The following is a 12487-nucleotide window of genomic DNA, read 5'->3' as shown; positions in this document are numbered from 1 at the left end:
TCAGTCGGCAGCCACAAGTTCATACATATGTAAATATAAATAACGTAAAGACTGTGTAGTGTTTCTCTGTGGGATTAAATGTTATTGCACACACACATATCCCCTCCTTCATATGGATTCCTTTATTCAGCCATGGTAGCTCACACTGTGCTTATTTATTATTTATACACTGCAGGAGAGACCATACTCCTTTATTGTACTGCTCACGCATTATGGCATTTGAGATTTAATGTAAATGGTTTTACTTTCTCCTCTTATGGAGACAAGGAAACACTGGACAAGTATAGTTCAACATTCAGTAAAATACAGTCATCTGAAGCTTGGAGTTTTTCTACACTTGTAATCGTTCAAAACAACTTGTACTAACAAAAGTAGCTGAGACCACTTTGAATATGGCGTTATGAGTCTTAACTTAATTCAGTTGGAGGTATTTTTTTCCCCCCCATGTTGCCTCAAGTGATTTATGACATTTACCATTAATCTTTTTGGGTTTGTCCCTTAGAAAAAATTAACTTGAATGCCCTTTTCTTTGACTTCACCACAAATCATCCAACCTCTCCATTCACAACAACGTGCTGTACACACACACGCACGCACGCAAGCACACGTACGTTGCTGGGTAACAAGACAGTTTGACATGTGTGAGCAGGTTTTTACTGACCAGTGGGGGCTTCTAACTGACGTTGGGAGAAATCCCACAGTCATTTAACTCTTCGTCTGGCTGTTTTCACGCCAGCTCTCTGTAGACTCCTTAAAACAAGCTGGGCTGTCAGGGGCTGTCAGCAGGGGGTGAGTGTGTGTGGGGGGTATACTTATGAACATACCTCTGCATATGTCTGCATACAGGTCTCTTTGCGTGCTCATGCTATGTCTGCATCAACCTTATTTGCACTGCGGTGTACAGCACTTGTGTGTGGGTGTGTGAAATGTGCAGAAGTGTGCCTCTAATGAGCTTTGTGACCAAGGGTAAAGAGGAAGCCTAAAGCATTGCCAATCCCTCTTGAGACACCCTGATGTGCATATTTTTTTTGTGTGGGCATGTTTATGAGGGAAGGACTCAGGGAAAAGAGAATGAAAATGTTATCAAGCTGCAACACTAAATGCACAGTGTGTCATTTCAGTCGCTAGGGGTCTCTCTCCCTCTCATAATCGACGCAAAAACAAAAGTTTAATGTCATCGGGGAGCAGCTTTGGCTCACTTCCTGATTAAGTGACTGATCCCCTCTGTCTTTTTTCCCCAAAGATGCTTTGTAATCCAGTTTAGTTTTTTTCCTTCTTCTTTCTTTTGGTTGCATACACCACACAACAATCAGCTGCATTTAATAAGAATGACACTGGCTGAGCAAAGTGGACACAGTGCAGCGTTTCTGTTCCCCTGTTCTCCATGCAACAAGGCTTTTATGGCGGAACATTTGGAGGACCCGAGGATTCGCTGCTTCACAATGATGAGTCCTGGCATTTCATTATACAGTATATAGTATATATAGAGGAGGATTTAGAGGGTTTAAAATGGTATTATTTTTGCGAACCCTATGTAAAACAGCAGCGGTAAAAAGGTGACGGGTGAACTATATAAATATTTGTCTTGACATGCTTAGATATCACAATGTTACATCAACCTATGTTATGTTTAGGAATGAATTACTCAATCAAGACAGAACGCTTTCTAAATGTTGGGCAGAGGTATTTTTTGACGTTAATTCATGAATTTCTTTGACAAACTTGGAGCTTGTACATCTTTGATGGGTTGTTGACGTCCATTTGAAATGAATTGAATTCACTTGCTCTCTTTGTCAATCATTTTCAATCAGACGTTTCATACAAATCACATCATAAACTGTCCAAAGTGAAAACCCCTCAACACATTTATAATAGTCCTTGTATTTGTCTTGCTTTGACTATAATTTTCCATTGGCTAAAATGAGGTCTCAATTTACAGTTAGTGTGTCCAAAACAATGAAGAGAACAATGTTCACCATGGTAATTGTCATGTTTTTCATGCTGGGTGGATGATAATACACCTAGAACAGCTCTTTAAGGTCGCTTCCTAACTTTTTCCACTTGTCGATTTCTATATCAGGCCGTAGATAGTGACTAGTGTGGGATGTGTAATGTGTCAGTTTGTGTGTGTGAAAGTGTCAAATGTCCTTTCAGTGTATCCTGACCAGCTTTTTTTGCCAAGACTAAGTGGCAATGTGCCTGGGTCCATGGCACCGCAAACGCAAACACACTTGACCAGACAAAGCCAAGCAGACCAGACATATTCTGTGTGTGTTAATGTGAGTGTGTGTGACTGAATGTGTGAATGATCACAGAAGGATCACTGAGAGGTTGACAATTCTTAGAGAAAAGAGCCAAGCTCAGCTTGTCTGGCAAGTCTAATTGATACACTCCCAGGAAATGTGTCACTGCACCGTGTCGACTAAAAAAAAAAAGAAAAAGAGAAAAGTAGAAGGTTGGAGAGTGTGAGACATTAGATTCATGGTCATTCTGTGCAGTTTTATTTTAAAGAAGGGAAAAGAATGATGACTGTCGACTAAAGGGAATAGGAACGATTGCACAGGAAGACGCCATAAAAAATGAAATCTTTTAGCAAAGCAACCTGCCAGTGCAGACTGCAGGAGGGCTGCGAGTGTTACGTTCAACAATGTGACATTCAAAGATGTGATTTCCAGAGAAAGAAAAGGACAGGATCGTCTGAATACCTTGCTCTTAATACGATTTAATATGCATGTCTGCCTGTTGTGAGCGCTTAGAACATGCACCAATGATATTTTAATGCATGTCTTCTATTGTGAGTGAGCACAGAGTGCTTTTACCTTCTCTTACTTGGCTTTGTGAATTTCTGAATTTAATAAATAGAATGTATTTTGCCGAATATCACAGTGGCACACTCTAAATATTCCCTTATCCCCTTGCTTGTGTGTTTATAGTGTGAGATATGTAGGTAGGTACTTAGGTAGGTGCTTAGGTACATAGGTATGTTGGTACATAGGTACGCAGGTACTTAGGTAGGTACTGTAGGTATGTAGGTTACAGCAACTATACAATGTGTATACACAGTAGACTGTATATATACAGAACAGCAACTGGAAGAGATTAGTATGCTTTTAAGAGAAATGTGTAGGAAGACAGAAAACCACTCGATATAAAAATCTAGTTAAGCAGACAACAGATGCCCTTATGCATGGCCCTCATCCATGAAAATGAAGGCAACGCTAATAGGGGCAAGACTGATGATTTGAAAAAAAATATATAAAAATAATTATATTAATACTAAAATAAATAATGGCTTTAATCAGGGGGCTCCACCTCCCCCGTCTGTGATTTTTCCCCATTTGCTATTGCCTATCAATCATAATTATCACATCCTTGAAACAACCACAGTTTTTTTCCTCCTCGCGTTGTTAATTCTCCTCAGTGATTAGACATCAGGAGTGGTCTGTGGAACAGTGACGTGTGGTGAGGTTCATGACTGGTGAGGCACTGAATATTTCTCACCTCACCTTTCTCCTATGTTTGTGGGTGATTGTGGGATATTTTGAAAAAAACCCCATAAAAGCCTCATTTTGGGGTAATGGAAAAAACAATAATTCATACAATCAGGTGACTGTGCACATGCATCACAAACCCGAATATCTCTGTGTATTGATACAGGACTTCAAATATCACACCATGATATTTTAGTGCACTGCAGAAAACAACTGATCAAATTGTTGCAACATTTTTCCAGTTGGATTCAGACAGAATCTTGTCCTATAAGCAGCATTAGTTGCCTCAGCATTTCTTCACTAACATAAAGGCAGAGGAGAAACAAATGCTCACAACAAAAGCCCTAGTTATCGATCTGTTGCCTACTGAATCAAATGCAAAGAGCAGGCAGGGTAAGTGAATAAGCAGAGCAAACAGAGATTTTCCAGTTAGACTGTCACACAAATTCCATTAACTGAAAAAAACAAACCAAACAAACAAACAAAAAAGCGAGTTGAACCAAATGTTTTTTTTGGTTTTGCCAATACGCCTTCTGATTCCAAAGGAAGAGAATGCATCATGGCTATCGCGAGAGAAACGGAGACACAAATCAAGATAAAGAGAAGGTTGACAGAACACTGCCCGGCATTCAGCAGCAGAGGCAGCAGATGGTAAAGCATTTGCTGCATTCATTCATTCAATAATAGGGAGGCTGTAATATGTCAATATATGGAGTGGAAGTGCAGGTGTGTGGAGCTCAATTGCAAAATAAAATAAAAAATCACTATGTAATGAATTTTTACTCCGGGAAAAACAATGAGAAACGATCATGTGGAAAGAGAAAGAAAGGGCAAATGGAGGAATAAAGCTAATAGCAATATTACATTTTAATAACAAGACTGGAATTAGCAGAAATGAGTGGCTGTTAGGAAGAGTGACAACAGATGACACAGAAGGGTCCTTGATGGGCCACTGTTTTACGAGGCGTGCTGCTGCCAAAAACACTTCATCACTGCACACAGCTTCGTCTGCACCGCTGCCAATACAAACCTGTCATTGAATACAGACGGAGCGCGTGCAGTTGTGTATTGGCATACGACTTTCACATTAATAATTTGAGATGGGGCTGCACGATTCTGTAAAAGAAAATCCCGATTTTTTTGCTTAGGACTGAGATCCGCTTTTTTTTAACGATTTATCGTGCACCCCTTATTTGCGAGATGAAACCTTTTTTCATTTGGTTGTTTGCTAATAAGAAAAAAGAAACAAATCCATTGGCGTTATGTCGAGACTAAGGGAGATTTTTCGTGAACGCATACACCACTTTAACGCCTCAGAGCTTTTGCTCTCCATATCAGACCTGCAGTGAACAATATCCAGCCGATGACATGCAACCCATAGGAATAGCTCCTTAAATGGTTCCCCCCACGACGGTGGCAGGCGAACTGAACAGTGCGATATATTCATAATTACCTTGACGGCTAGATGTCTCATACCAGTAACTACAGGTGTCATGAGCCGCTGAGTAGTTGACCTATAGGTCTTGAGTTTCACAGGAGGACAGTCTTGTGTGGGAGACATGGGGACCACTGAGACGCCGCTGGGCTGAAAACAAGTTGCTCCTTCAGACTGAACTAAGTGGATGTGACTGCTCAGTCAGAGTCCTGGCGTCCAGCTGCTGCTGTACAAACAGTGCAGAGCAGCCAGTGGAGCCTTGTGTGCCTCAGCTTAGTGTGAACACTGCTGTTGACCTTAGCTTCAGCATCATGACTGGTGCATGATGTCATTTTTGTTGAATTGTGATAGAGATAGTGAACGATTGAATAGATGGACACATTCGACAAAGCAGACCAAAAGTTAAACTACTAAATATTTTGTTGTTGCTTGTTTTTTTTCTACCCACCGGGCAGCCACTAGTTTCCATTTTATTTGGAACAACGTGAAAGACGGTTCAAATTGCTGTAGACAGGGAATCATTGCTGTGGTAAAGTGCATCTAAAAGGAACATAAATTGGAGAGACTGGGTGTAAAATCTTTCACCAAATCTTGTTATGTAGCCATATTACAGCTTGATAGATGATGCCTAGAGAAACCCCCCAAAGGCAAAGTCGTGCCTTTGCTCACAGTTACTCCTCATACTTTGTCACACATTCATTTGTCGTTATTCTACAGAACATGATTGCACGGAAAAATGAATTTCGTGCGAGACATGAATGACATACTTTCTACATTTAAGTACAAAACAAATCTACAGAACGTTTAGGGGAGACTGTGCTACTTTGGTCCCTATATCATCACCAGAATAAATCAAATACACACTTTGGTCAAATGTTTAGCAAGATGAAATCATCTTTTCTCATCATACATCTACCTAACAAGGCAAAGATAAACCATTTAGATTTTTTGACATGGAGGAGCTGGTGGTTTCTCAGCTTTGCAGTCACCTTTTCAACAAAACACATGCAGGGATTTGCACATGAATTTGGCAAAATGTGCATTTTTTTTATTATTTTGCTTCATATCTTGTTTTTCTCTGGCAATGGTTTTGAGAAGATGTTTCAGACAGCGAGATGGCTGAATGCACAACTGGGGCCCTTCAGAAACACCAGAACTGGGACTTTAAGATCAAAGAAAAATAAAATATGATGCCTTAATCTTAAGCTTTTTTTGACTGTTTATTGTCACGTTCTTACACCACCCAAAACAAGGTCGTAATTGCTTGTAGTGGTAAAAAAAAAAGAAGAGGGGGAATGTGAACAGTTTGTGCTAGACAAAGAACCCCTTATTCCTATATTAAAGTTATTATTTTGCTCAATTATATACTTTTTATAGATACTTTTTATCCAAATGTTCAGTTTTTTGGAAAACTGGACTACTTTTATTTAAAATATATAGATGCAGTGCACTCCTAGTGTTTCATAAATGTCAAAATTCAAGCTGTTGTGCATTATTTGTTATCTTATTGGATTTTGTTAGACATTGGTAGCGGCATCAGCAAAAAAAAAAACACCACCCAAAACAAAACAAAGGACTTCCTGAACTCTTCTACTTCTCATCCTCTCTCTTTTATTTATAAAAGACATCCCTCCTTCCAAACATCTTTCCAAAATGTATTCATAGCCTTTTATCGCAGAAATGTGTCACATCTCATATCATATACATTATTCATTCATATTCTAATGTAATATCACGCACATATTTTAAGTAAAACACGGCATCACAGTGACAGTAAACAGCAATGTCCGATTGCAGACAGTGACAACTCAAAGTCATTGGGGTCTGCAGATCTCCAGATACAAAACATGGTACATGAAATGCAAAAAACAGCCCAGATCTGGTCATATATTAAATAACATCATATTCACACCTTCATGTACAAATTGGAGAGCCAATTTAATACCTCATACTCAAACTAAAGACCTGCAATTATTATAAAAACACCGAATCCTGTTCACGTCACGGAGCATTTTTCAGGTCCTGATTTGATGTGAATGCCACAGGAATAACGATTTAGCATCAAAGATATTTACTGTAAGGAAGCCAAAGTCATGCGCGCGTGGGAGTGACAGAGAGAATTATTGAAAGCTTCTCTTGGTTACGGTATATTTTTGACATCTTTTCTGGGTCTCTGGCTCTTGAAAAAACGAAGCAGAAGAAGAAGAAAAAAAAAGAGGTCCACTTTTGCCAAAGTATCAAGTCTCAGGGGTTTTAATTCTGAAATAGTCTTATCTAGGAAGCACAGACTCTCACATGCACATTCCACAGACACACCAATATGCACTCACACAGTCTCACACAGACACGTCGAAAGCAACGCAAACATACAAATGAAGTTCCCACGCTTGTGAGTGCACACACACACAGTATAACCTCATCCATGATGACAGACATGCATAAATAGCCAGTGGATCAAATGAAAATACTCCTGATTATCTCTACATCAACAACTAGACAGAGCTGTCACTCACGCTGTATTGTTTTGTGTCTGTATACGAGCAAATGATACAGGCTGCGAACCTGTGTGGGTATTCATTACCATGAATGATGATAGATATCACTGATGCAAATTACAGGCTTTATTCTTAATGAATATTTTAGAGAGGGAAAAAGTGCACGTCCAAAACTGAGTACACACACAATGAGTTTTTAATAGAAAAATATGTGGTCAGTTATGCTGAGCTGATCATTCTAACTAGACATTACAGGTGGGGTTAGACATTAGGTTTAGAGGTTAGGGTCAACAACGTGACAGTTTGAGCAGAACATTGGCAGCAACCCTACGGTGGCCCTGAAGTGCAAATCACCATCACCGATAGGAAAATGCAACGACACAAAAACGCAAACTAAACACAACTGCATATCGCAAAACACACCCCCCAAACAAAAAACATGACGACAAAAGTAGAAAACACGACGATAAAAGTAGAAAACACCCACAACAAAAGTAGAAAACACCCACGACAAAAGTAGAAAACACCCACGACAAAAGCAGGAAACACAAAGACAAAAGCAGAGAACACAATGATAAAAGCATGAAACACAACTACAAAAACAGAAAACATGATGATAAACGTGGGAAACACAACGATAAAAACAGAAAACACAGTAACACAATCATAAAAGCAGAAAACACACATGACCAAAGCAGAAAACACAATGATAACAGGGCCAAAACACAACAACACTTAACAAAACACTAAACTAAAGATAACTGCAAATCGCAAAACACACCTTAATAGAAACCAGCAGTAATTTAGTTAATCTTTATAAACGAGGGGGAAAAAACTGCTGTGATTTAATTTATATACACTGAACGTTAATGGATGTGGTAGTAATCATATGTGTTGCATGGGTGTTGCATATTGAAACTAATTTCTTTTTAATTTACGTTTTCCATTAATATAAATTAGATTGAAGACATCGCTTCATGTCTATAAACAAATCCCTGTTTCACAGTCTGTAACTCAGACTTGTGATGAGAAAAAAAAAAAGAAATATTACACGCCCTTGACCGTCTGTCAGCTAATTAAAATGGGCTGCTTGAGTGCTTTTAAATGTTGAGTAGAACTGATTTGAGCGACTCATAGGAGCATTATGCTCATTCTCTTGACCTCAGGGACGAGAGAGAATGGCCGTGTTCGTGTGCGTGTAGGAGACTGGTATTATCGCCGCTTTTCCACGATACAGTTCTAGCACGACTCGCCTCTGTCATTTTACATCACGATAGTACCTCCTCAATGTGGGCGGGGTCTTCATAGTGCGACACAAACCAGGTACCAGGTAATGGAAAAACAATAAAATGAGTTAAGTCATGCTAGAACTGCATCATGGAAAAGCGTTATATGAAATTGGCATTGGTTGTAAAAGAAAGCAAAAATGTAATGGCAGAGTGTTTGAGTCTAAAGTTGTTGTTGTGCTGTAGAGAGATGAATGAAGCACCTGCATCAAAGTCTGAGGTTTCTAAGTCGGTTTAAACTGTGACTGTGTTTGATGTTAAATCCCCGCACATACGTGTGCTTAGTGCATGTATATGTGTCTGATGCGTCAGCAGCTACATCCCAACTTCAGAGTATCTTATTGAACTCTTCTGCCTTTACAGGTTAGAACGTTATCTTCGGTCAGAGACAATATGATTCCTACTTTTAATACCGTGCAGCAATGGGATTTGGAGCAGGAGTCGCCCTGATAATATTCTTCCATGCCTCCAGAATTCAGCTGATGAAGCAGTGTCTTCTATAATTGGTTATAAGCTGAAGGAAGAGATAAGCAGGTTATTCTTCCAGTCTGTCAGCTTTTCTTTTCTTTTTTCTTTTTTTTTTTTTTCTCCAAAACCTAATTGAAATAAATTCAGTTAAAAATATATGCTACAGTTCATAGGCAGAGCAGCAACAGCACACTTTCCACCACTGACATGACGGTTGGTAATACTGAGCAGCTGGCAATTAATATGCATGAATATTCTCCGTGAATCAAAATATCAAAATGCATCAAAATTTGAAAAAAAACCACAAAATTATTCCTCAAGCTGATAACGAGTAATGATCAATAGCTCAGAGTACATACACTGTAGCTGAGTAGTCACACCTTTGTGTGTTTGTTAAGACTGTAAACATCAAACACATCATGATGCATTTACTGAGAGAGATATTTATTTGGCAGTGGCAGCTGTCAGTTTGCATATTTTACTCTCTCGCACTCTCCTTTATTCCTCCTTGGATTATGATGTTACATCAAATCACACTGAGCAGCAAGTCAACATCCCATTTCTTTAATGACTGATAGGCTATACCAGTGGCCCACTTCCATATTAATATAAACCGTATGGTAATTATTGTTTTTGACCCCGTTAATTAAAAAGTAAGTGTGCTAATGTTTTAGTGTTCATTTTCAGTACTCGACCCTGTCTAAGCGTGAGGCTCAACGTGCTCACAGGTCAAACATATTCCATCAGCTGTCAACCGTTGATCAATTCACACAATTCTGATTGGGTCTATCAGCTCCACGTGACTCTCTCCATGTTTACTTTTGCTTCATAACAGCAACAAAGCACTGGTAAAGTGAATGTATTTGTGTGTGTGTGTCTGTGTGTGTATATATGTATATCTATATCTATGTAAATATATATATATCTATATATATATATATATATATATAGATATACATATATGTGTGTATACATATACACATATAGATATACACATACATATATACGTATGACTTTTTCTTTCTATTTTGGACGACATACTATACTATGGCATTTTTGGCCAATTTTGGACGACATACTATACTATGGCATTTTTGAGTGATTTCGGACGACATACTATACTATGACTTTTTTGAGTGATTTTGGACGACATACTATACTATGACATTTTTGAGTGATTTTGGACGACGTACTTTACTATGGCATTTTTGGCCAATTTTGGACGACATACTATACTATGACTTTTTTGAGTGATTTTGACGACATACTATACTGTGGCATTTTTGAGTGATTTTGGACGACATACTATACTATGACTTTTTTGAGTGATTTTGGACGACATACTATATACTATGACATTTTTGAGTGATTTTGGACGACATACTTTACTATGGCATTTTTGGCCAATTTTGGACGACATACTATACTATGACGTTTTTTGCAGATTTTGGATGACATACTATACTATGACATTTTTTGCAGATTTTGGACGACATATTATACTATGACATTTTTTGCAGATTTTGGATGACATACTATACTATGGCATTTTTGAGTGATTTTGGACGACATACTATACTATGACATTTTTGAGTGATTTTGACGACATACTATACTGTGGCATTTTTGAGTGATTTTGGACGACATACTATACTATGACTTTTTTGAGTGATTTTGGACGACATACTATATACTATGACATTTTTGAGTGATTTTGGACGACATACTTTACTATGGCATTTTTGGCCAATTTTGGACGACATACTATACTATGACGTTTTTTGCAGATTTTGGATGACATACTATACTATGACATTTTTTGCAGATTTTGGACGACATACTATACTATGACATTTTTTGCAGATTTTGGATGACATACTATACTATGGCATTTTTGAGTGATTTTGGACGACATACTATACTATGGCATTTTTGGCCAATTTTGGACGACATACTATACTATGACATTTTTGAGTGATTTTGGATGACATACTATACTATGGCATTTTTGGCCAATTTTGGACGACATACTATACTATGAAATTTTTTGCAGATTTTGGACGACATACTATACTATGACATTTTAAGCCAATTTGGACGACATACTATACTATGACATTTTTTTCAGATTTTGGACAACATACTATACTATGACATTTTTGAGTGATTTTGGACGACATACTTTACTATGGCATTTTTGGCCAATTTTGGACGACATACTATACTATGACATTTTTTGCAGATTTTGGATGACATACTATACTATGACATTTTTTGCAGATTTTGGACGACATACTATACTATGACATTTTTTGCAGATTTTGGATGACATACTATACTATGGCATTTTTGAGTGATTTTGGACGTCATACTATACTATGACATTTTTTGCAGATTTTGGACGACATACTATACTATGACATTTTTGAGTGATTTTGGACGACATACTTTAATATGGCATTTTTGGCCAATTTTGGACGACATACTATACTATGACGTTTTTTGCAGATTTTGGATGACATACTATACTATGACATTTTTTGCAGATTTTGGACGACATACTATACTATGACATTTTTTGCAGATTTTGGATGACATACTATACTATGGCATTTTTGAGTGATTTTGGACGTCATACTATACTATGACATTTTTAGCCAATTTTGGACGACATACTATACTATGACTTTTTTGAGTGATTTTGGACGACATACTTTACTATGGCATTTTTGGCCAATATTGGACGACATACTATACTATGACGTTTTTTGCAGATTTTGGATGACATACTATACTATGACATTTTTTGCAGATTTTGGACGACATACTATACTATGACATTTTTTGCAGATTTTGGACGACATACTATACTATGACATTTTTTGCAGATTTTGGACGACATACTATACTATGGCATTTTTGGCCAATTTTGGACGACATACTATACTATGGCATTTTTGAGTGATTTCGGACGACATACTATACTATGACTTTTTTGAGTGATTTTGGACGACATACTATACTATGACATTTTTGAGTGATTTTGGACGACGTACTTTACTATGGCATTTTTGGCCAATTTTGGACGACATACTATACTATGACTTTTTTGAGTGATTTTGACGACATACTATACTGTGGCATTTTTGAGTGATTTTGGACGACATACTATACTATGACTTTTTTGAGTGATTTTGGACGACATACTATATACTATGACATTTTTGAGTGATTTTGGACGACATACTTTACTATGGCATTTTTGGCCAATTTTGGACGACATACTTTACTATGACGTTTTTTGCAGATTTT

Source organism: Solea solea, chromosome 3 (genome assembly GCF_958295425.1).
Source record: "Solea solea chromosome 3, fSolSol10.1, whole genome shotgun sequence".
NCBI lineage: Eukaryota > Metazoa > Chordata > Actinopteri > Pleuronectiformes > Soleidae > Solea > Solea solea.
The sequence above is the reverse complement of the archived record's forward strand: the minus strand, read 5'-3'. Positions refer to the sequence as shown.